Genomic DNA, 26,451 nt, shown 5'->3' with positions numbered 1-26,451 from the left:
TTCCACTTGTTGGGGCTCAGAGCAGTCGGCAAAATATGCAGAAGTGGCACCCTGATCATTTTGAATTAAAGTTACATAAGAAATGGCCAATGCAAGAGGGGCCCTTTGACCCCCATCTCTGTTTCCCTGAAAGCAAGAAATAAATCTCCCATGTGAAAGGTCCTCTCCCTGCATCTGGAAGTAGAGGGACACCCTTATCACCAGAGGGGACAGGGAATTCAGGCAAAGAAGCCTATATAAACAAACCTTCTTACCTCTTTATCTTACTATCCCAAGCCCAAACCTTGTTTAGATTCTTCACTAATTAATCGATTTAGTTTCTTTGCCCTGTCTATGCCTCACAAATTTATTGTTTCTTTAGCTAAAAAGTGTAAAAGTTGCCTTTTCTGGACACTTCTTAGTTCCCATTTCTATGAGACCTCCATGCATGTGAATTAAATCTGTTTTTTCTCCTGTTAATCTTTCTTGTGTCAATTTAATTATTAGACCAGCCAAAAGAACACAAGAGAGGTAAGGGATAAATTTCCCCCTCCCTGACACACTCCTGTCTCTTCCAGAAAGTAGCTGTTTATAAATGAGGTCAGAAGCCCAGGGTTACACAGCCAGGGAGTGAGAGACAGCACACACCTCTGACTGACAGTACTGAGCTTTGCCAACTATATCAAGATGGGTATAGTTGGAAGAAGGCTTTCTTGTGTGGAGAGCATTTCTCAGCTGAAACCATTGTATTACTCTCTTCTCCCAGAGTTTACAGTTGCCTTTCCCTTCCCAAGTTGGAAAAGACTGATACAGTCATGAGTTCTTATATATAAATGTCTCTAACAATTGGAGAAGATGTTTTGCTTCTCCTTATTATGTCCACTGGTTGCCTCTTTCTTAAAACATGAAAACCACACATGTTCCATCTTCTGCTATACTGCACTAAGTTCCAAAGGCACCTGGGTTACCACAAAGTAAATGCAAAAGCAGAAAGGCATTTTCACAGCAGGAAAGGGCCACATGCAAGGGAACATGCGACAGGGAGGTGAGTCCTGAGTGTATGTGTGGTCTGCTCCCTGGGTTGAAGGTGAACTGGCTGACCCAGCCTGCCTCTGAGGTCCTGTTTGCCCCACAGGCTGGTATTTTTCTCAGTTATTGGGAGGTGAAAATGTGTCCTACATATGAAATTCTCATCATTTGTGTGTTGGCCTCCTTTGCCATTCTAAGGGCTTCCAGGGGCACCATTTAGAAATGAATTTGCTGGGTATTCTATCTGTGAGAAACAGGAGGAGGCGAGCCTGGTCCGGGTATTTTTCAGACACATGCCAATCCTCTTCTAGAGCTAGGTCAGGGAAGATGTGCTTTTAATCTTTCAAACCCAGCTGTACAGGGATCAAAATGCTGATCAAGAAGCTAAACAAGATGAGAATTTTTTTTTTAATTAGAAAAATGGCTCTGGAGGTTACCAGAAAAATCACTCCAAAGAAGGAAAGGCATTCAGTGGTGTCACTCCTGCGGGGTGGGAGGGGCTTTAAGTGGGGAGAGCATGGAGATTGTTTTGTGTTGGGCTTCAGGAGGTTTGTTTTGATTTTACAATGGTGTGGACTGGACAGGGGAGAAAGCTTCTTCCCTGATGATGCATGAGCCAGAACTAGCCTCAGCCTGGACCATCCTACATGGAGTTGATCTGTGGGGTACGACGCTGAGCCACAGAAGACCAACATTTGGGTTGCAGGTTTGGATACAGACTAAAAATGACTAAGGAGCTGGATGAGGCTGGGGCAGGATGAGATGGGCAACTGAATTCCTGGCACGTAGGCTAACCTGCTAGAGGCTGAAAGCAGCTTGGGGCAAAAACTGTTACCTACCCTTTAGTCTTCAAAATTCACCGGAAGAGTCCTGCACCTGGGGCTTAAAGCCATTTGAGAACCGAGGAAAAGGAAACAACAAAGCTGCATTTAAATTTTTCCCAATGGAAGAAAAAAATGACATCAACTCAACACAAAATAACCAGCAATCACATATTTCATTTTTAGTATGAAAATATTATTGGCATAATTGGTTTCTGCAGGGCTGCCATTGGGGACAACTGAGCAGGGGAAATTGTGTGCCTTCCCCCAGCTTCTGATTGTTATTTCACAGCAACATAAAGCATGACAATTTTCACTGAAGTGGGTCGAGATAAATGGCCCCCTCTCTGCCGAGGGCTTTCTGAAAGGGTGTCCCTGTTGCTACCCAAATTTCTGGATACTAGTCTCCCAGAGCTCACATTTTTCAGTCTGAGTTTTTTTACAGTTATCATCCGGGACCAGGGACCAAAATCCCACCTAGGAATAAGTGTCCAATAATGGTGAGAATTTTGATCTTGAACTCCAATTCTGGATCTCACTGTTTAAAAGGCACGTGACCGAAATGAGACACAACCAGAGGAAAGTCATCAGTAAGGTTTTAAAAACAGAGGTAGAAGAATGCAAAACCATGGAACACCCTGATGACTGAAGGACCTAGTGATATTTATCCTGGAAAATAAAACATGTTATAATCTGTGGGTTTCAGGAGGAAAGAACTAGGGCCAGTGAATATGACATTAGGTTGAGCAGGACTTTGGCTCAACCTGTAGGACTTCCTTAATTCTAACAAGATCTTCTACTGAGACTCCCCCCTGGAAGCAGCGGAGCTGGCTGGGTAAGAAGAGGCCACTCCCTGGCCTGTTCTAGGGTGGACTCTCGTACAGGAGTTGGGCTGGGCAGTCATAAAGAAGCATAAAGAAGAAGTGGCTACTCTGTCAAATTCTCCTTTGTCTCTCCTCTAATGTACCAATGTCCAGTCAGCCTAGAAGGCTCCAGGCAATTTAGAATCATCCTTTCTCTGACTTCTCATCATTGGCAGGGCAAAGCCTAAACCTGGTCCATGAAATCTTCCATGATCTGTCATCTGCCTCCCTCTTCAGGCTCACCTGCTTTTCTCTCTCCCCTCTCCACATACGTCTATTTCTACCTGGCCAGGAGCTTCCGGAGCACTTCTAAAGATTCTGAGGTTCTTCTACAACATACAGGTTTGTATAATAAACGTGTTTCCATAATTAAACTTATCACACCAGACTTTGAATATCCTACTCCACTGTATGCTCCTTGGGAGCAGGGCTTGACTTATTCACATCTAAATGTTCATTATCTAATATATCACCATGTACAGAGTAGACCCTCAATAAATACTTTAAATGAATCAAATATAACCATAGTACCATGAAATTGAATATACAGCTTTTAAAGCCAGAGACAACAGCCTTTTTATAGATTCTAGTAAAATACACAGACCAGATATTTTTAAAGATACTGTTTACAATTCAGTAAATGGATATATTGTCTCCGGCGTAAATATTTTATTATTCTCAAATTATATTAAATGCACTTAACTGGAACAATGTTGTTCATTCAACAATATCAATATTTTTGGTCACATGTTTTGTCTTTCAGCTTTTTTGCTCTCCTTTCCTTAACATTTGCTCTTTCTTCCATTCTTCAATTTCAACCCCATTGCCCATCCCTGGTAACTAAGCTAAGCTGCTCTTCACTTCCCTTTGAAGTCTTCCTTTCTCTTCTTCTAAGGCATTTCCCTTTGAAGTCTTCCTTTCTCTTCTTCTAAGGCATTTTAAAAGGACATATTAGATATCAGAAATAGTGAGTTTTGTGCTGAAGACACAGAAATTAAGGAAACGTTTTTTATTTACTGATCTTATCATCTAGTGGACAGAACAGAGAAGTGAAGCAGTAACTAAAATAAAGTCCAGTAAGTGTGGGCATAGGGAGCAGTGAGGAGAAGGGCCACAGGAGCACAGAGACGGGGCACTCCCCTTGCCAGGGACAGCCTGGAATGCTCTCCAGAGGAGGTGGTGCTCAACTCCATTTTAATATCCTACCATAAGCTGACCTGCCCAAACTCCATAACTGGAATCAACATATTCTATAAATGGAAAAGTCAACTTCTATGCCCTAAATGACAAAAAAAAAAATTCCTGAAACATTGGCTGTAGGAGTTATAAGTGGCATCTTCTGCTGTAGGCTCCTATAATAGTCGTATCTCTTCATTCTCATCTTCTTCGCGATAGGAACTAATTGCTGAAGGGCCACATTGATCTTCTAGTAATTCACATCAGTGGTTAGGAATGGCTAGAGAGAGTGAGGGCAGATATGAACACAGACTGATTTCCTTAACTTAAACGTTCAATAATTGAAGGGAAAAAAAAAGCCTCACTGACTAAATAGCAATGTATCCGTAAGATGAAATATTCAAAATTCAATAAAAATAATGGCATAGATCTATATTTCTTGACTTGGAAACATGCCCATGACATAATTTTGAGTGGAACAGTGGTTTAACAGCATACATAGCACTGTTTTAATTAGGTGAAATATGCACAATTATTAATGTGCACAAGAAGATGTAGAAAGGTATATGAGCATGCACCATTTTCTACATACCAAGCATGGAAAATTTGCATTGCATTTATCTTTCTTCTTTGTAAAGTTGTAGATTTACAGAACGTTTTGTAATCAGCATGTCACTGGAAGAGCAGCAGTAACATTTAAAAGTAGGCCTCCAGGATCTGTTAAATGCAACTCTTTTGTTTACTAACTTAGAGACCATAGGTGAGTAGCCAGTCCTGTTTCTGCTTCTATTCCTCACCTGTGAAATGGGAGTAATAGTACCGAACTCAAATAAGTGGTCTGAGCTTGGCATGCACGAGGTCCTGGGTTCAATCCCCAGTACCTCCATTTAAAAGTTAATAAATACATTTTAAAAATAAATTTAAAAAAAAGAATATATCAGACAAACAACAAGTTCATATTGCATAGCACAAGGAACTATATTCAATATCTTGTAGTAACCTATGGTGAAAAAGAATATGAAAACAAATACATGTATGTTCATGTACGACTGGAGCATTGTGCTGTACGCTAGAAATGGACACAACATTGTAAATTGACTATACTTCAGTAAAAAATATATGTACAAAAAAAAGATATATCAAATAGGTGGTCTGAGGATTGAGAAACAGGCACAATGCGCTTAGAATGGTCCCTGGAACATAAATGTTTAATGAATTTTAATAATTGGTACAAAGATTATTTAACAAAAGCAATAAAAATATAATTTAAATTACATGGCTTACTTTTCTTTCTTCAAATCTTGAGTCAAATTTCATCTCACAGAGGACTTTCCTAACCAACCTAAAACTGCAAACAACCCTGCTCCCCCACCCCACCAATGTAGGCACTCTCTCTCCCTTTTTTTTTCTTCCTACATAATGTCACTTACTACCACCTAACACACATCTTATTTATTCAGTCACTCATTCATTCATTTGTTTACTGTTGGTCGCTACCCAGTAGAATCTCAAGCCCCTGAAAAGAAGAATTCTTGTCTACGTTGTTTATCACTGTATCCTCAAGCACCTACAGCAATGTTGGCACATGACAGACATTCAGTAAATATTTGCTGAATGAGTGAAAGCTAAGAAAAAATTTGCAATGACCTGATAAGTGGTATATCCATTCAATTTGTCCTTTTAGTAGAAAGTGTCTTGTCCAAAAATACTCACTGAAACCACATCAGGCTACTGTGCCTGCATTGCCACTGACTGAACTAGAGATGGAGCTTGATCCAACGGGGCCCATGAACAGCTAGGGGATGGCGCACAACTGGTCTCTCTTACTCAGTGAAGGCCATGGTGAATAAGTATGCCAACCAGACTGGCTTCTTCTGGAGCTCTTTCTATAAACTATCACAAAGATGAGCCAGATGATGAAGGGAAAAGAGAAGATTCACAGAAGGAAGAAGAGAGGCCACAGAACAAAGTCACGAGGGTAAGAGAAAAACTGACCACCCTCTAACAGCTCTCAATTTCAAATCCACATCAGAGTTGCCATTCAGGAATGCACAGCCTCCTCTGTTGTTTGCTCTTTGTTGGTTGGCTTGTCCTTTAAGTGAACTGAATTCGTTTCTGGTCCTTAGAATCCAAACAACTAAGTTAACAACTAAAAACTGGTTAACTAGAAAAAGTGGCATACGAAATTGTACTGTGTATAATCACAGTGACTATTATGTTTTAATGTGCTTAGGGAAAAAAGACTAGAATGAAGTGATCCCTCATGTCATGTCACACATGATTCCTTCTGAGTAGTGGATTAGGTTATGATTATTTTTCTATCGTAATATATTTTAACATTTCTATTTCAAATTTGCCACCAAGAGTATGGCAAGAGCATTTTAGGCACTTAAATACCACTATGTAGTAAGCACTCAATACTTACATCATCGTTCATTTATTTATCGAGAAAATTCAAATGAAGCACCTACCATTTGCCACCTATCTCTACAGAATAGAAAGTTAGACAATATCATGAGTAAGTTTCAAAAGCTATTTTGAATCATTGGCCAGAATACCCTTAAAAGTTAATATTATATTTTAAAACTATTTTGAATTCTAATAATACTTTCTTATGTGAAAATTAATTGCTTTTGAGAAGGACAAGGTGTAGAGAGGTATTTTTCAGGTATACCTACAGGGATGATGCTCAGATTCTGATGTTTTTACCTGTAGAAGGAGATGAAGGTCAAAGTGTTAATTCCACTATCATTAATATTATGATTCTAATTATTATCATTATACATTTTGATAGTGCCTTTCATCTCAGAGTCTTGCAGTAACTTACTGCTTTGTCTATGAGCTGATTAACTCTGCACAGAGTCTGATGAAAATTTCTAGATGAAAAATAAAGTAGACTGTCATAATGGGGCTCACATATCTGCCAACGAAGTGGAATGAGACTAATGTGGTTGGTTTCACCTTCTTTTAAATTTGATATAATCTGAGCTGAACAGAGACTGACTGAAAAGTCCTGAAATCATCTCCCCCAGAACGTGAAGAGTGACAGTATCTGATCCAGCGGTTCCAGCGGCTGCGTTCAATTTTGAAAGGCCAGTTAGATAAGGGAATATTGGCACAACTCCCCAGATATCTACTCCCCAATTAACAATGTCATTTTCTGTTTTTCTAAGTGAGGACTGGGAACCCAGTCCTGGCGTTAGGGGCCTCTGCTTGGAGCTTATACTTTACATAGATGGTGACTGGTCTATTTCACAGTTTTGGAAAGATGTGAGCATTGGTGATGGTAGGTGATGGGGAGAGCAAGAATAATAACACAGAGATAAACACCATGACCAGACTATTCTTTCAGGTCATTGTGTGCCCACGTTTCTGCTTTGTAGCAACCCATATTTTGATAAAAAGGCAGATTCCTGTCTGGACACACTGATAAAAGTCAGCTACATGGGTTTTCCTAGTGATTTCCTTTGACTTTGCACAGCATAGTGAATAGACATCTGAGGGAAAAAAAAAAAACAGAGAAATAAAGGGTCAAAAATAAACCAAAGTTTTCTGTTGCGGAATTTTAGACTTGGAACAGACTTCAGCAATCCCGTTGCCCACTTCACTGTGGTAGTTCACAAACATGTTCCAGGCAATTGGCAAATTTTAAGCTTATGTATGTATATCCATGTGTAGGATGGGGGATATATATGTGCTAAATATTAATGTGTGTAAAGAATTTAGATGGTATATCCACCCTACTCTTTGTCCCAATAAACGTCTTTGCAACTAATAAGATGAATGAGTTCCCAGTGTGGAAGATATTAGAGAATTATCTCAAGAAGGAAAAATCAAGACCAGGGAATATTATTAATTTACAGTGGCTCATCTGGCCTGCAGATGATACCTTATCCTAAATACCAATGTCCTGCCCTCTTGTTGTACCAATCACTACTTCAGACAGCAGCCCACCTCAGAGCTTACCAGCCATTTGAATTTTAGCCAACAGTCTACTTTTTCACTCCCTCTCTTCTTGACAGCTATTAGAGGAGCAAGTATACTTCATGCCTGTACTGACCTATGAGACCATGTCCCGGGGCCATTTTTGGTGACACAGTTTTTCTATTTGTAGTAAAACTCTAAAAAAGAAACCGTTGGAGTGTCAGGGTCAGAAACTTTGACATCAATTTGCATGTAACTATCAGACACTAGCCACTGAGCCTCCTTTTGGCTCTTCCAAGAAGGCTGGATGCTAAACCATAAATGACTGACAACAATGACAAGAAGATAGAGCTATCTGATGAGAACTCGAAGGAGCCTGTCACAAGAAAGAGCTTATCATTGCTGAACACATGCAGTGTTCCTCCTGTAAAATATGTCTTGAGTGAAAAGTAATCATGTCCACTTGTTTAATTGATGGGGAGTCCATGTGTTCAAATTTTATCTGGACAAACCTAGAAAAGGAATAGACACTGTTTGTGTGTTTGTACCGCAGTGGGTGGTTAGAGGGTAAATATCTCTAATATCAAACAGATTGAATTTTTAGGAGCCAGACAAAAGTAAGATAAGGAGGCATTTAGAGACTTGAAAAAATATATTCAGGGCAGCTTTATATATAATATCTAAGAAGTGGAAGCAATCCGAATGTTCATTAACAGGAGAATGGCATAGTCACACATGAATATACATGGTATGAGTTATTGATGGATTTACATTGTATAAATGGCATATTCACACCATTTTATATACTGTGGTTTATTAATACAATGGAACACTTCTGCAGTTCTAAAAAGTGGCAAACTACTGATACATCAGCAACACAGATGAATCTCAGAATTTTATTTTGAGAAAAAAAAATTAGAGACAAAGGAGTACATACTGTAGGATTCCATTTATGCTGTACTCCCAAGAACAGGCAAAACAAATGTAAAAACTTTTTTGAATAGCGATCTTACTTGGGGCACAAACAGGTTCTAGCCTTCATTCTACACATAATGAAAACTGAAGCGGCTAAAGCAGATTAGCAAGGTCATGAGAATAATTAGCAACAAAACTGAGATGTGAATTTCCAGACATAGGCTGTCTCCTCTTGGCTCATATTTATTCAGTCAACACATGTTTATGGAGCCTACCTTTTGTTCCACATGCTGTGTTAGGCATGGACATCAAATGATAAAAATAAACTTGTCCTATTCCCTAATTGACAATGAAGTATAGAAGGCAAGAACACATTTATTGCAAACTGAATGTGTTGGATTCATAGTGTGTAGAATAAAACTTCTTGATAGATTCTACATCTCATACCTTTAAGCCCTCACTTTTACCCTACCCAGGAAGAGAGGAATCTAGTTTGTGACAACGTCAGTCCTCGGGTCCTAATTTTTTCTAAGAAGGAGACAGAGACAGGAAGTCTGTCCTTAAATGCCGCTATGTGAAAGGAGGCTGCCATTTCTGGCCACAGTTCCAAGTCCCTCCTCCATTCCACAAGGTCAAGTCTCCCCTACTTTGGGAAATTTGAGAATTCATTTCTTCTTTCTTTATGAAAGACAGAGTTGCTATTAGCTTGTCATTCGAAGCTATAGTTGTTTTAGCATCTACTTGTTTCCCTCACAATATTGTGAACTCTCTGAAGGTAGAGTATTATTTCATTCACCTCAATACCCACTGAGCATACCAACCCACCTGCCTACTGCCTGAACACTACACCATGCCTGGCCATCTGGACCCTTTCCATCACCCACTGCTATATACTTACTCAAGTGCATGTGGACCTACCTAATATAGAGTTTCTACGGTCCTGTACATCCTGTGTTCTGAAGGAGTAATGGCCCCAATGAAGGCTGAGATCTATGTTGATCTTGAATTAGACCAGAGTCTCCAAACTTCAGAGGTTCTCCCACAACCTCAGAATCACCCATTCAAGTTCATCATCAGCCCTGCCCCATTTGCTCCACAGATTAGGTCAAACCTCAGGCTCTTGAAATAGGGAGATAATGTTGAAAGGATAATTCTTTATCTGATTCAGCACTTTGCCCGTGGCCTCCTGCATTCAGTCACCTGAACAAGCAGGGAAGCAAACAGCCCTCAGGGCTAGATTCTGCAGTTCTCCTGTGAAATTACAAAATACAGCAGAGTGAAAATGGAAGATAATTCTTGGAAACTACATCTTGAAAGACAATATCTTGGAAGATAATTCTCATGTCAAATGCCACATATTGCATAAACTGTGACAAAACAGCCAGTGAAAAAACAGACAACTCAAACTGACTACCTGCTGTCAGAAAACAAAGAAAAGCCTGATTCCTGGAATGTTTTTCCTTTTCTTTTCTGTTCAACGGTGTTGAGTGTGTAAACAATAGTTCAGATGGAGAGGACAGAGATGATGCACGTGTCTTTCCAGCCCCACCAACTCAGTATGACGGGAAAGAATACCTTCCAAGTTGCTAGCGGCCAAAACACTGACTGGAGACCCCCCCCAATCCCCCTTCTACCACTACTTAACCGGAAACTTACATTGGAGCCTCAGGCATGACAAAACAAAGAAGGTTTTTATATTTTCTTGCTAGTGGTCTTTGTTTTTTGCTTGTAATTTTTTTCAACAGCGTAATACAGCATTGAGAACATATTTGAATTTCAGCCTAACCGCTGAAACAAATAAACTTTTAAACCCAGGTGTATTATTACTCTTTTGCCATGAGCATGTGTTCAGCTTAAGAATATTTATTCAGGAATCAAGAAACAGCTCTAGGCTCTTCTTTTTTTCAAGCTCAGTCACAAAGTTACAAAGAACTTTCATTATGAAAATTTAATCGAGCCACGTGGTTTTGTGTCAATATGCACTGTGAAATATTTTGCTTCTGTCAGTTGGAAAGATATTATTCTTCGTTAGGTTTATAAAATCCTACAACTTTAATTCTTCTCTACCATTCTGAAATGGATCGGGTTTCTGGCAAATTGGGTCAGTAAGCAGAATTTATTTTTTTCCCTTGTCATTCTTTTATTTTCCTAAAAAATATGTGCAACATGGAAAATGAAACAGGACTGAAATAAATGGCTGTCAACTCAACAAACCTTAAGTAAATTTTATGCTTGGTGCTGCCGTCGGTATTCAATATCACTAGATATTTTACCTTGAATAATCACTGATGGACATTGATTTTGCCTTTGCTCTTCACAGCACAGCAAAATTAATGTGAAAGTCAGACTCAAATGAGTCCCAATGGTGTCCTCTGATCTCTGCTGAGAAGCACATTTCAAATACAGAAGAAATGGCAACCAGCTGAGACCCAGCGTATCTTGTATTGTAACAATTAATGGATATGAACAGCCCTCACAGGAGAGCTCAGGTTACCTTTATATCAACTTTGGAGGTGAGAGTCTGAACAGTTCATTGAGGTTAATAGGTAGTAGGTTTATGATTTGATTAAGCCCCACCAATTAAAACGATGATGCTTCTCTTTTTTCACATTATATTTTTGTAATTACTCTTTTGGGTATGTGGATGTAACAGTGAAATGTCAACAAGGGCTCAATAATTGGACAGGATTTAAAGTCTGGGAAAAAAATGTTTTCCTGAATGTAGGTTTTTTTTTTTTTTTAAAGAGAGAGAAAGACAGAATGTAATGCAGTGTTTAGTGGGAAAGTAGCAATGGCCCTTTACCCTTGATTCAAAAAGGCATGCTGGTGACCTGTCATGTTGACACTGCCTAAAACTGCCCGCCACCATTTATTTGGTTCAGATTAACTCAGACCACATGATAAAAGACTGCAGGAAACATCAGCAACCATTCTAGGTGAACTTTGGATGACGAAAGATGGTGATTCTTTGTAGACAGGGACCGTTTCTTCTTTGATTTTATATCTCCCAGCACCTACATCTCCCAGCTCACCGGGCAGAGCAGGGAGGTAAGTGCTTAGTAAATTTTGAAGTGCAATAAATAACAGACTTGCCTGACATTACCTTTGTGTAATGAGAATAACAATACCTAATTTTCAGATGTAGTTGGTGCCCCATCCCTAAGCCCTCGGCTGTCACGTCTGAGGTGCTTACTCACCAATGGCACTAAACGACAAACACTTGCCACTCCCAGCCCAAAGACTTTTCTCATCACACAAACATCCTTAGCCCCTACAGGCAAGCCATCAGTGCTACGTATTTAATATCACTGGAAACGGGACTCAGTGAACGAGAGCAGGATTTGGTGGCGTATTCGCAGATCTCGGGTGGGACGGCTTTAAGGGATATTCAGGACGTCGCCTGGATCTCCTTAGTGGGATTAATCCCAGGGCTCACAGCAGTCATCATCTGACTTATGCACCCTGTATTCTCTCCCTTCTCTTCCGTGTCTCACTTGTGCCTCCTGGAATCACCTTCCAGGTGCTTCACCTTGTCATAGGTCTGCTTCTAGGCTAACTCAAATTAAGACACATTATCTGGCAACATTACTCAGGATGCTTAAAAAAAAAAAAAAGATAGTACACGGCATTCTATGCCACACCATGTTTTAAAAAACAATGCAATAAGCAGTTGTGATACTCAGTCCCGGTACCTACAGCTTAGCACCTTTTCATTACACTGACGTGTTTCAAGCATGTTATGTTAACTGCACATGTCCTGTAGGAGTTTGTATTGTATTTACAGCACCTGCTCTGGCACTAACACAGTGACCACAAAAACAGAAATGTTCTACACAGTCAATCAGATTACTTCATGGAAAGGAAAAAAAAATCCAATCATCATTTATCGTCAATGCTGTACTTACTCAATCTTATCCCACGAGCTGTCTGTGCAGCATACACTCGAGGAGATTTGGCAATTATTTGGTATAATTTAATCAAAATAGATGGCAAATCAGATAATACAAGGCATAAAGTTACATGGGGACTAGATTTCATCTGTTTTGATGATACGACTGCCAAATTACCACTTTAATCTCTCCTGAATCTTTACCTCCCTTAATGGAAACCAGTTGTAATATCATTGGATTTTTGTTTTACCATTTTCACATTTAACAGAGTTTTGATCAATTGGATTGCTTCTCTTGTTCTCAGTCTATCTCAGTGTTTTTGAAATATGTTACATCAAATATTAAGACTAGATTATCTGCATGTTTAAAATGAATGTTCCCAGTTCAGGTTTTCCAAGCACGAGCCACCAGTCCTCCTTGCTTGGCCCTGAAATAAACCTTTCTCTGCTCAAAAAAAAAAAGAATGTTCCCATTAATAACCAACAAAAGGGAAAGAGACAAACACAAGAGATAGTCAAGGATCCTTGATGCTACATACTGTCAGTTAAACTTATTACCAATTGCATGAACTTGAACAAAATCCTTAATCCCTCTAGGTCATTTTTTATCTATATAATGAGGATGACAATACCTAATTTTCAAGAGCTTTGGGAAAATTAGCAATAATACACAGGTAATGTTGCTAGCACATTACAAATGCTCAGAGCTGTAATTCTTGTTTTGATATTGCTCAATCTTCCCAGGCTAATTTCTAGTCCAATTGTATTAATTGCCTCTGAAATTGATTATGCATCTTTGGAAAGCTTTGCATTCCATGTTTCTCTCAATTCACATAGGACCGGTTTTAGCCAAGGCTTTCATATGCTTACAATTTCAATCAAGTCAACAAATAAAATTTTGCATGGGCAGCTCATGAGGCAGAATTGAAGGTGCCTGTTTCCCTAAGTGAAATGGTTTCCACAGAAAGGAAATATAACTTTAAGATCAACCTAACAATTTAATTAAGAATAATGTGTCACTAATCTAGGAAGAAAAGTTAATCGGAAATTCTTATTTTGGAGTTTAGGTTTTAGAATTCAGCCTCCTAAACTGCCAGCTGTAAAAACTGTTATTATAGAACTGCAAAGATGAAATGAGATAACATAATGAAAACAACTAAGCACAGTAGTTGGCACAAAAGGAACTTTTTAACAGAAGGGAAATATGAAATTGCATTACCATTCTTGCTATATCATGGTGCAAGATAATTTGGATTGACATGTACTACTTTATCCTAATATTATATATCAGAGGTATTAAATATGTAGCATATTCCTATGCATTTAAGACCCAGAGACATTATTCTTAATGAAGCAGAATTTTAAATGCGTTCTTCATTTTTTTGCCTATAAACTGCATTTCCTTTCTGTCTTGAAACTAAACAGCTAGAATAGGTTCCCAACCATCTTCTCATTCTCAGTGATTTAAGTATAAGATTTTTGTTTTAGGGAGAATAGAATAAAATATCAGGATAAGATGCATCCCTTGGCATACAGCCCAATTTGTAAAAATGATCTAGGTTCACAAAACACAATTTCTATCTAGAAAGCATTCCTAAACTTCCCATTGGGGATAATTGTGTTCCCAGAAAGCATGTAACACAAGAGAAGAGATCTCTTCTATCCTGTTAAATGTCCAAAATATCGCGACACTTTAGATCTGTGCCGCGAGAACACAGTTTGTACACATTCATACAAATGAACATACGTGCACAAGATTATAGCTGCCATTTTTACTTACTATGCCTTTCTTTTCATTTTAATTTTCAAACTTTCTACCAAGCAAATTATTGAAAAGTTAGCACTATGTGCAAAGAACCTTTTTGTTTTCTTTCTTTTTTTAAAATAAAGCATATTCATCTTCATTTTGATCCTTTCAGATATGCTCTTTCGCTACTTGTAAAATGTAACAGAAAACTGGGTACAGTGTGACAGCATCCCCAAACTCTCATTTCTGTAATAAGCATACGTCAGTTACAAAGTGACCCGCTCCATCAGAACTATAGCTGAAAACGTTAGCTCCCTTCTTCCCTCTTTATTCAGATGAATCCTGCCAGTTTTGTAAATGGAGATCCTAGAATTTAGTTACTTGTTAAGCTGTGAAAGTTTCAGTGTGTTGAGTGGAATATTTCAGAAAGTTTCCTGAATATCTCTGCCTTTACACGGCTTATTTAAAAATTGATCTACACTGTTATTTTACAAAACGTTTTTTTTTCTTATTCAGGCCTCCTCCCTTTATAGTCTTATTACAACTTGACAATTATATTATAATAATATAATATAATATAATAAATAGTGATCCTTCCCTGCTACCTACTGTTGATAATAGTCGAGAATCTCTATATGGAGAATCTTTTCTTTTCAGTTAGACATGTTCATTAAATAAACAAATGTGAAGGTTTGGGTCCTCCCCACCTTCAAATTAGCAGGCATGTTAACTAAATTTAGATGGTAAGCTACTTAATATTTCATAAGAAGATAAATATGACATAAAAGATTATTGCAAATTTGTACTGCTTTGCTTTCCCCTCAATAACCAGAGAGGAGCATGGGCCCCGTGGGTTGCTAATGGAAGTGGAGATGAGAGCGGGGAGCTCATTTTCTGAAAGCACAATTCCTGGGCGTGGTCAGCTTGAACTTCAACACTCAAAATCAACCCTGCAATCAGGATCCTAAACTATAAACGCTCCATCCTGGAACCAGAATGGGAGTCAGGACTCCTTTCCTATTTCAATAATAACCTATTGCCTGGCACATATCAGTAGGTACCAAAGCCAAGTTCTTTGCAAGAAAATGAATATTAGGTCTCACTGCTTGAATAATAATTAAATTTGGATGGTTAACTACACTAGATATGACAGTCTGTTAGGGAATGTTCCATTAGAGAACTGAAGCATTTGGATATATTACAGTCACTGTAATATATTCAAGTCAATGGATTTGAAGGCCTTTTCTGTATGAAAACACAGATATAATCTCAGAATTATCTTTGCAGAGACATGCATTCATAAACATGCATAAAGGCCTAAAATGTCTGCAGATAAACTAGACGGGGGGATGTCAGATAACTGTCTCAGATTTCAAACTTTTAAGAGAAATGAATTTTAAGAAAACTTAATTTTAAGAGAATTTATGAACTTAAGAATGAATTATGAATTTAAGAATGAATTTTAAGAGAATTTTAAGAAAAATGTTTAGCAAACATGTACTTATCTATCTGATTATTATTACATTCCTGACAAGTTATCACCACTTTAGGGATGAGGGAACTGAAGATTTTAAAGTATGTCAGTAACTTAATAAAAGTCACATGATACAGCAGACTGCATTTTCCAAAGATAGTCACACCAATACCTCCACATGCTCTTCTACAAGCCAACGTTGAGGTGAAGTCTATAACCTCTATTTTTCTGGGAAATCTTGTAACTGCTCTAACCAACAGAATATGGCAGAAGTGATGCTATGTGACTTCCAAAGCTGGTTACAAAAGGCCATGCAGCTGCTGCCTCATCTACTTTGGATGGAAGCTGGGAACCACATAAGAATCCCAGCTACCCTGAGATTTCCAAGTTGGAGTGGTGACATGAAGGTACCCCAGCAGACAGCCCCAGCCGAGCTTCCAGCTGACAGCCAACATCAACTGCCAGTCTCGTGAGTGTGCCATCTTGGACATCCGGTCCAGTTGAGCCTTCAGATGACTGCAAGCTCAGCCAACATCTAACTGCACCTGCATGAGAGACTTCAAGTAAGAACTTCCCAGCCAGGCCCTGCTTAAATTTCTGACCCACAAAATCATGAGCAAAATGAAACTGCTGCTTTAAAGCACTAAGGTTTAGGGCAATTAGAACCAAGATGTAGCTAGTAAATCAAAAAGCTCGGATTCGGAGCTAGTTGTGTCTGATCCAGGGGTATTATTTTTCCCAATTATATATTCCCTGGGGTATGTAAGTCTCATTATTTTTCACATTCAGGATGTGTAATTTCAGTGGAGAGAACATATAGCTTTGAAATCACCTTCCCTTCAATGAATTGAGTGGTCAGATAGGTAGGTCCAGTGAAGACTAAGGTGCAGCAAAGATAAAAGAAAGTGTGAGGTAAGATGCTGAGACAACACTCCTTAAACCATTAATCTAAACCAAAAGCGTAAAAAGAGTCTTTACGGCATTGGAATCTAACTCAGTTCTGATGATTTAATGGTTAGTTAAGAGAGAAAAAATGTACCAGAGTAAAAGTCTCTACCTTCTCCCCACTTCCCCAAAATATCCTCTGTTATATCTTCCAAAAATCAAATATGGTAAGTAATTGAAACATGGACAGCCAATTCGATTTTAGGTTCAACAAAATTCACAGAAGGGAGGGGACAGTTAACGGATGATGCAGAATTCTAGTGGAGGCAAGCATCTTTCATAAAGGTGAAGCAGAGCGATTGAATTTGCTCTTGTCAATCATCATCAAACAAGATATATTGAGTGTCCATGGTGGACCGAGAATCCTGAGATAGAAAAAAAGAAAAATAGAATAGAATTTCTGTCCCCAGAGAGCTCTGGCAAGCTCTCTAGGGATAAGACAAGCGTACGTGAAATGATGACACAACTTACTTTTTACTTAAACACATGTACTTCCCACAGAGGACCTGCGGGCATCATGAAAACAAGGAGAGAAGAACTCCGATATGAGAGAAATAATCTAACATTTTGAGATCCAAAGCAGATGTTGTATTTATAGCAAAACTGTGAGATAAATTCTTTTTTTTTCTCATTTGCAAATGAAAATGATTAGAGATGTGAGGTGATTTGCTCACAGAGTTGAGGTTTTTTGGAGCCTGTCAATTTAGAGTCACACCTTCTACTCATTGTGCAATGAACTTGAAAATGGACAAAGACGTGTAGTGGACATGGAGCACCAGGCTAAGGACGACTCTTAAAAAGCAAAATTAAAAAGAATTAACAACAAACAAGAGAAGTGCACGTGCGTTAACCTGTCTCCGTATCCCGAGCATCACTTGATTTTCTTCTGCATCCTTTACTATTCTTCCTGCCTCGGAGTTGGACTGAAGCTAGTATCCCTGCTTACCCTGCTAATTCCAGAGAGCATTTTTATACCTGCTACCTTTTTGGAGTCTAACATGCCTCCAAGCCACGTATGTATAGCCAAATCAAATGCATTTTTAAAAAATTATTTTATGAATTTGTCTTAATTCTTTGATGAGAGCTAAGCCTGAACAGTCCACTTCATATTCGCATTCATCTGTGCATTACAACTGCTCCCTGTGCCCCCCGCCCATTAGACTTGCTCATTTAATTGTTAAGAAACCTAGACAATCACAGTAAAAGAGTTCAAAGAGAAAACTGTGCCTGAACCTGAACTTGTCAGGGATGTTTTTCTTGACTAAGCAGGGCTTGAGCTTGACATTAAAAATGGTGAGTGATAAATACGCAATATATAGAGAGAGGCTGGTGTAAGGGAAGGCATGTAGATGGACACGTAAGTCATATAACATAATAAAATTCATTTCTAGTAATTTTCTTTAAATGATGGAATGACTTAGGTCAGCAGGAAAGGTGATAAGAATGTAATTTCAAGAAGGGGCTGAAAATACAAATATTACAACATTTGATCATTTTGTCTTTCAGTAAAATGTTTTTGCCCAAAATTTACAATTTAAAATAAAAGATAAATTTATATCAGGCATCTGTGCTGCCCCAGGCGTTTTGCTGTGTACTTGTATGTGAGTTACATTGATAATTAATGGGAATGGGGTTTGCACAGGCATGCTAGCTAAAAGATGGAGACTCCACTGCAGGCTTCATTTCAGGGTAGGTTAAATCCTACCTTTGCTGTTTAGAGGCTTTTTCCAACACAAGACAGATGATGCAAACCCAGCAGAGACGAAGTCTTGAAAAGACAATTGTGTATCGAAGACCTTTTCTCAGATGACAATTGATGTCCGGGGCAGTTACCTGGATGGCCCCCCCCCTCTGCTTTCACATAGTACTCAGTGCTTTCTGGAAAGGTTTTCCACTCTTTGAAAAATAACATTATTGGAACTTTATTTTAACTATCTTTCAGAAGCCTGGAAGAAAGGGCCTAGATGTTTATGGCTTTTAACTTATTTTTTAAGCCGAATAGTCTCCAGCTGTGTTGATTGTAAGGGTTCCCCCCCCCCTTTTCAATGCTTCATGCTAGTTTACCCTTTGGTATCAAATTGATGATCAACATTAGCTAAGCAAAAATCTGTCCCATTTTCCCACATTTGCCTTTTCAGCAAATGTCACTGCCTGAAAGTCATTTATATAGAATAACAGCATAAGAGCCTGGCTCTGGAACCAAACTGACTGAGTTAAATTCTCAGCTCTGTCACTGATTTCTTCACAGTAGACCTATGGACACAGGGCCCAGTCTCCCTGTGCTTCAGTTTCCTTATCTGTAAAAATGGGGATAATTATGCACTCTCTCTCCTAGGGTCACTTAAATGATTAAATGGGGTAACGTTTATAAAGTGCTTTGGGAAATTCCTGGCACAGAATATGTCCCTTACACATGTCGGTGATTGTAAATATTGAGATATAGGATCCAAGAGGGTAGGAATTTTTGTCTGCATTGTTCACTGTTGCATCTTCAGTAACTAAACAGTGCCTACCAGACAACAGATGTTCAATGCATAATCGCTGAGTGAGTATATAATTTCATTTGCCTATTTTTATAATAGCAAGGGAGACTGTTAGAATTCTATTATTCCAGAAAAATGTAAATAAAAGTTTAAAGAAAAAATAAATTCTGCTGCTGATTGAAAAATTAGACTCAGAGTTAACAAATCTTACCACTGAAGTGGCTCTAACAGCCCAGAGAATTTCAGGGTGAGTTGCAGTCCTATATGTGGTTGTAGCAAATAGTTATTAAGCATTTACTATAAACCAGGCCCTTGGTATGCATTGTATTATTGAATGCTAGCATGTCCTCATGAGGTAAGTTGATTTTTATCCTGATTTTATGGGTGAGGATTTTGAAGCCCAGAAAAGCTAACTAATTTGCCCAAGGTCACACAGCTAACAAGTAGTACATCTAGATATGGAACCGAAGGATTTCAGACTCTAAAGAACAAGTTTTTCACCACTTCACTATGTGCTAATATATTTATTTAATAAGCAAAGCTTGAAGAGTCTAAAATATGTCAGGCTCTATTTTGAGCACCCTGCAGAGGAAAATGTGGTGGAGCAACAGTTCCAAAGAAGAAATAGCAGAGTTGCAACAGGACGATGAAAGGAGAAAGTGAGCATCTTAATCACTAATATAAAGGGATGTCTATACTAAACAGAATGATGAACGTTGAGATATTTCCACAAAAGCTGGAATATAAAGCCAGTGATTGGAGATAAAGGAAGAAAGCAGTCAGTCAGAGGTCTGAGAAAAACAGAAGGGTGGCCCTGAGCAAATCCCGTGACCTGCCTTTGGCTTCTTCCTTTTCCCTCTGACTTGGTATTTAGAAAGGACGACAGTAATGCGCGTGATGCCAGACCGCCCTCTACACAGAGCACTCTGTCTATTCACGACTCCTAGCCCTGCATACGCTGTGGTCCCTTACTATGATACATTGTTGTAGTGTCCTGAAACGTTCCTATCTCTCACTAAATACCACCACCTCGTGAGCAAGGACCATGTCTTTATTAATTGTAGTACCACCTCCTCAGCTTCCTCAGTCATAGCACAGCTGGCACGGTAAGCACCCAAAAGACAACTGAATGAAGCAAAAACTGCTTATTACAGGTTCAAGGAATCTAGAAGGTGGGAGCCATCAACCCAAGAAGGCGTGGGATACAGTCTGGGATTGAGACGGAGCCCTGACAAAGGAAAGCAATCACGAAAAACCCTCAACCTATGGATGAGTTCATGTGGGCACCGGAAAACCAGATGGATATGTGAAGGCAAATTATACCTACAGCAGCTGAGGTAAGAAAATATTTGTGGCTTTTGAGGACAGTTTCCCTGAAGTGATTCAGCATTCCTTACATGAGTATTCACATAGTGCACTCCTGTTAAGAGTTTGGGCCAGGCGACAGAAACCCTGGTAACGTTTCAGAGGTATGCGTCCAAAGACTCCCTTTTCACACTGGCTTCCAGGATGCTCAAACTATAATTACTACTCTTAGCCTCAGCTGCAATAAATATTTTTAAGTTGAATTTCTATTATAATTATCTTTTTTTTTCTCCATTGTTCATTTTAGCTACTTATCTTAACTCCCTACTACCCTACAGGGGAAAATGTTTTTGCAGTTTGCTTAAGATTAGAATCTCCCTCTATTTTATTAAAAATATAGTAACTATTATTCTTGGATGGGCACAAATGCTATGAAAGAAATAAGAAAATTCCTTAAGTATATCCAAGATTACATGAAGATTAATGCCATTAGCTCTTGATCTATGTTGAAAAGCTTGATTTTTTTCAACCCTACTGAAATACAAAACTATATGCTACAACATGGATGAATCTTGAAAACATTATGCTAAGTAAAAGGAACCAGACACAAAAAGCCACATATTATATGATTCCATTTATATAAATAGTCCAGAACAGGCAGACTCATAGAGACAGAAAGCAAACTGGTGGTTTGCAGGGGCTGTGGGAGTGGGGAATGGGTGTGGGGTTTCTTTTTGGGGTGATGAAAATGTTCTGGGATTAAGTGGTGATGCTAGTTACACAACATTGTAAATGTGCTAAAAAGCCAATACATTGTACATTTTTAAATGGTTAATGTGGTGAATTTTATGTTATGTGAATTTTACCTCAATTAAAAAAAAAACACACACACAAAAGTATTACCAACAGGACCTTTGCCCCACAGACGTTCTTTTTAATTTTAATTCCAAAACCTCAGGATATTCATCTGAAGTCAAACCACTCTGAATGCTGCCAATACTTACTCTTATGGAGATCAAGAAGTGGGAGTAGAGAAAGCTGAATGGTTTACTTCTAAAATAAGAGGTTAACCTCTTTCTAATAAAAAAATTACAATAAAGGAAAAAAATCTGGGCTATTTTTTCCCAATTGCTTCTAGCAGAACTGCCTTAACATGTGGTATGTCTTCATTTTCATAATAAAACCCTGAAAAATACTTTAAGAAAACAAATTTTATATGGCACAATATTATTATAAATTTCTGAGTAATTATTAAGACCCCGAAAATAGCTAATACTTATTTACAGCAAATAAACCGAGGAAAGCAATTTGTCACTTAAAATACTTTTAGAAAAATGTCATTATTTACTCGCTTCGCAGAGGTTGGTCTTCCTACTACTACTAAGCAGATCAAACTCTTGCCAGTTTTTTCCAACGTTACCTACATCCTTCCAGCTGCATGTTTCAGCTCTTTAAAGTCTTTCAATGTTCTCTCCTTACTCCCTCCCCATCTCCACCTAAGACAACAGAGTTAGTCAGCAAAGAAGCAAAGAAAAGGGGAAGTCCGTAGAGAAAAGAGAGATATGATAGGGATAGGAAATGTGTTGGCGATTAGGAGGCTAAGACGTTAGAGCTTGTCGGCTGACGGAAACCAGTTGCGCAGCATGTTAGTCGCTGCTGACACACAGGCTGCTGTTCCAGGGTGGTGTCGAGGTGTGGGCTACCGTGATAAGCCTGGGTTCAGACACCTCTGGGTCTGAATCCAACTCTTTCTGAGTATGGCCAAGTTTTTAGCTACTCTTAAGTCTCAGTTAACTCATATGTAAAATGGGATTAAAAATATCTATTTCCTGAAATTATCATGATGAGTAAATAAGATTATGTTAGCAAATCACTTAGCGCAGAGTAGAGTTCAAACTATAAGCATCACCAATGGGGAAGTGAGCACCACTTCGCTGTTAACATTACAGACCTTACTTATCTATGAACATGATCCAAGGACATTAGATTCTTTGGCTTTTGTACCGATATTTATTATATTGAGCATTCAACAAACATTCCAGTGGCTTTTTTTGGCCATTTATAAATTTTATCTCCCCTATCCTAATTACTTGCTTTTCACTTACTTAAAGGACTTTTACATTTATCCCTTTCCATCTTGTATAGCATCACTCCTTCTCCCTCTCTGTGAGCTCCCAAAATCCTACCCTTTGCCTTTAAGTAGACTGATTTCAGCTCCCCTTGTTTGTCGGCGCGCAATTCCAAATCATATTAGTGAGCCAAGTATTAGTCAATTGAATAACTGAAGAAGACAGTCCTTCCACTTCCATTTGCCTTTTAGAAAAGACTAATAAGCTGATTCACACTCCATGGCTCAGGGTTGAATCTGAAGAGTCTGTTCCCAGCAGGCAGGGCATATGCCTTCTGCATAACAGCTGTCTCTTTGTGCTTTTACTTCAAGCACAGTATTGTGCTAAAACAGCACGTAATGTAATAAAAATGGGACAATTTGGCTTCCCCTCTGTGCACTGGGGCATGGGAATAGGAAAAATAAAGGGAAAAAAAATCTGATTTTTCATCCACGAAATGGAAGCACTGCCCAAAAAACAGCTGGGGTAGAGGAAAGGTCTAGGGGATGACCTTTCCATTTCTCCTCTGCTGAAAAGAAACCCCAGTTATTCTATAGCTTGCCTTCTGATGTCTTGCCATTAGCATCAGATTCTCTGAAATGAAGGCAAAGAGATACTAACAGCTGAGCCCAGTGTGGTAACTGCCAAACTGTAACAGGCCTCATAGCCTGTCACCTGGCATCAAGCCAAAAGAAGATATCAGTGACACACTTAGTATGATCCAAAAACAACTCCACATCAGAGTATTTAAGAGAAACAGAGGATAGGGCATTTTGACTCCACAGTATGCTTCTTTTCTCCAAAACATAAGAACCACAGGATTTCCATGAATGTGCTAGGTGACCGGATCCAGTAACAGACCACATCACTATCCATGGTATCAAATGAAATTCAGGGAAGAAAGAAAATAATGCTTCTTAGGTAATCACAGTGCCATGCTATTGCACATACATCACTCAAATGATCTTCATGCTAATCTTCCGAATTAGGGAGAACTTTTTAGTTGATAGAAACCAATTTCAAACTAGCTTACACAGTAAAGAGAATTTATTCACTGGTTTGGATTCATGAATATTAGATACCCTAGGGGATACTCCTATCAAATTTACATTATTTTGTCCTTAGAATTTTTCCTCTTTGAAGGTAGAATTGATTAAAAGAGAAGAAAACTCTTGAACTTTCTCCAGAGTCAATTCCCTCCATTCTGTTTTTGTGAACAATCACTATTTCTTCCATTGGTCCTCAAGATTTCCTGTCTCTACACTGCCAACCAAGGGTCAAAGATCCTTGTTGAAAGGGAAGGAGGAAAGAAGAATGGAAGAGAAGAAAGGAGAAATGATGGAAAGGACACAGAAGAAAGAGGAGACTGTCAACGGAATGAGAAAATACATGAATGTTCCAGTGTGCTCCATTTTCTCTCTAAACATAAAAATAGATTAGGATTTTATTAATCTACAGGGATATGTTCACCTATACTATCTAATATGATAGCTGCCAGCTACATCTGGTTACTTCAATTTAAATTAATCAAAATAAAATAAAACTTAAAATTCAGTTCCTCAGCTGCACAAACCACATTTCAAGTGCACAGTAGCCACATGTCGCTAGTGGCTACCATAGTAGACAGCAATGAATACAGAAAATATCCACCAATGCAGAGGGTTCTACTGGATAGCACTGATCTTTAAAAAAAGAAAAAAAAAAAAACAACTTGAGCTTTTTTAAGTCTTAATTTGGCAAACAAATATGAGAAACACTAACCATATTGAAAGAAAGAATTCAGAACTGAAAAACAAAAGAAAAAAATAAGCTTTCAGATGGGAGAGGGTAGTGAATAGTGCATCAATAGGTTCTTAAGGACAAAATAGTTAGAAAACCAGTAAAAGAAGAAATAGATCAGCTTTTAATGGATAAATCTTCCCATGCTAGAAAGAAGTAAGAGAGAAGGTTAAGGCTGGGAAATGAGAATGTGGGCCCAGGTGACATACGGAGTCAAAGTTTAGTTTCTTGGGGATCAGAGATATGCCATGCAAGGTAAGGGATTTTCATCTGCCTAAAAAAAATGTAGTTTTTTTCTTTTTAATGAAACTAAAATAAAATATACCAAAAACTGGCAAATTGATCAGATTGCTCTATCAGCTTCATTTCTTAAGGCAAATACTAGAGGTCACAAATTTTATTTTGAATTAAGTGCCAAATAACACATTTTCTCTTAATTTTCTTAATTTGGGTAGGCAGATAGTTCACAGATACAAAAATAGCCATAATCTTAATGTGGAAATGATAGGATATTTTTTATACTCTAGATTTAGCGGGAAATATGACACCAGATGTCACTAAGTGTGCATAACCCTGAAATTTTTGTAAATCTAAACCTCTGTGATCTGAAGCAAAAGTTGTTCTCTTTCTGACCTTCCAGATAGATTAGTACATTGACCCTAGTATCAGAAAGTACTATGATCCTTGATATACCAACTAAAAATGAGACTGAAAGTCGCTACTTTCACTGTTTTGCAACTAGAGTGACCAATAAAAGTAGAGGATTTTTAACTTAAAAGAAGTTTCCATTGTTCTTGACAGACATTTTTAAATGTCAGTGTTTAAAATAAATATATTTATTATTTCTACCATTATATACTCATTACAGACAAAGAGAAAACATCGAAAAAAGTAGAACAGGGATAAATATTCAAACATATTTGCACAACTTAAATACAATCCCTATTGACATTTTGATGTTTCTTACTTTTGTATTTTTTTTATTTTTTTGCTATTTGTAGCTTAAATAAATGTGCTTTTATCATACATTTAGATTTCAGATTATTTTTAAAAGTTATCAATATAAAAACTTTGTTTATATTATTTTATGTAATATAATTTACTTAACCATTCTCTTTATATTATTTTTAACTTTCGGATCATCATAAATACAAAGGCAACGAATATTTTAGGAGATAAGATGTTATACAAAGTATTGAGGTTTTAGTGATTTTGTGTTCAAACTGATGTTAGAGCGCCTGGGGTGAAGACCTAACTCTACTGTTTTTTTTTCTGTGGGATCTTGGGAAGCTGCTAAAACTCCCTATGCCTCAGCGTCCTCATCTGTAAGACTGAATTCATTCTGTTTTACGAATTAAAGGGATGATAGCACAAGGCATAAAAATAATAGCCCATTCTCTTAATAAATAATAGTTATCTCCATAAGATAGATTCCCAGAACTGAAATTACTAGATCAAAACTATAAAAGGTTTTAAGTCTATTACGAAATCTTGCCAAGTATGCTTTTTCAAAGGGTTATGTCGATGGCTATGCCATCAGTCATTTTTGAGCGTGCCCACTCACTATCCGGTCACCAACACTGTTCCTGATTGATTTCTAATTTTAAGCAAGTAATCATGCAAACAACAGCCTTTTTCAGCCAAAATAGAAAATAAAGCTCTATTTAAAAAAAAAAAAGTCAAACTAGCTTCTTGCTCTAAAACACCTTGAAGGAAATAGGAATCTATTTTTTAATATTTAGCACCCCTTTCTCAGAGGCCTTTATTTTTAATGACATTCTCAGTGGCGAAAACAATGTCCTGCCAGCAAATGGAATATTGCTGTTTATAAGTAAAAGTAACAGTATTCAGGGGATTTAGAAGGGATGAATGGAAATGATAAACATCAAATGATAATAAGAGTTTCATCTTTCTCCTGTGTTGCAGCTAAATAAAGCTTTATAGTAGATCCCAGTCGAGGAAATCTGCCCGCAGGTTTTGACTACCCAGAATTTCTATCACATTTCCCAAGGTT

The 26,451-nt window shown here is 38.1% G+C and overlaps 1 long non-coding RNA gene across 6 annotated transcripts in view; it reads right to left on the bottom strand.

The window, feature by feature from the left end:
- LOC140698139 (uncharacterized) overlaps positions 1–26,451 on the bottom strand; it is a 785,970-nt gene that overhangs the window by 649,911 nt on the left and 109,608 nt on the right. The window contains exons 4-6 of one of the 6 annotated variants that reach the window (XR_012075664.1): positions 6,547–6,577; positions 5,867–5,989; positions 3,687–4,148 (exon numbers count right to left, since the gene is read on the bottom strand). The exons of the other annotated variants lie outside the window; for them this stretch is intronic. This is a non-coding gene — a long non-coding RNA (uncharacterized lncRNA). Of the gene's footprint in view, positions 1–3,686; positions 4,149–5,866; positions 5,990–6,546; positions 6,578–26,451 lie in introns of those variants that run through there. 6 annotated transcript variants of the gene reach the window in all.

This window comes from Vicugna pacos, chromosome 9 (genome assembly GCF_048564905.1).
Source record: "Vicugna pacos chromosome 9, VicPac4, whole genome shotgun sequence".
Taxonomy (NCBI): domain Eukaryota; kingdom Metazoa; phylum Chordata; class Mammalia; order Artiodactyla; family Camelidae; genus Vicugna; species Vicugna pacos.
Note: the sequence above shows the minus strand (reverse complement) of the source record. Positions and strands in the feature narration are given on the sequence as shown.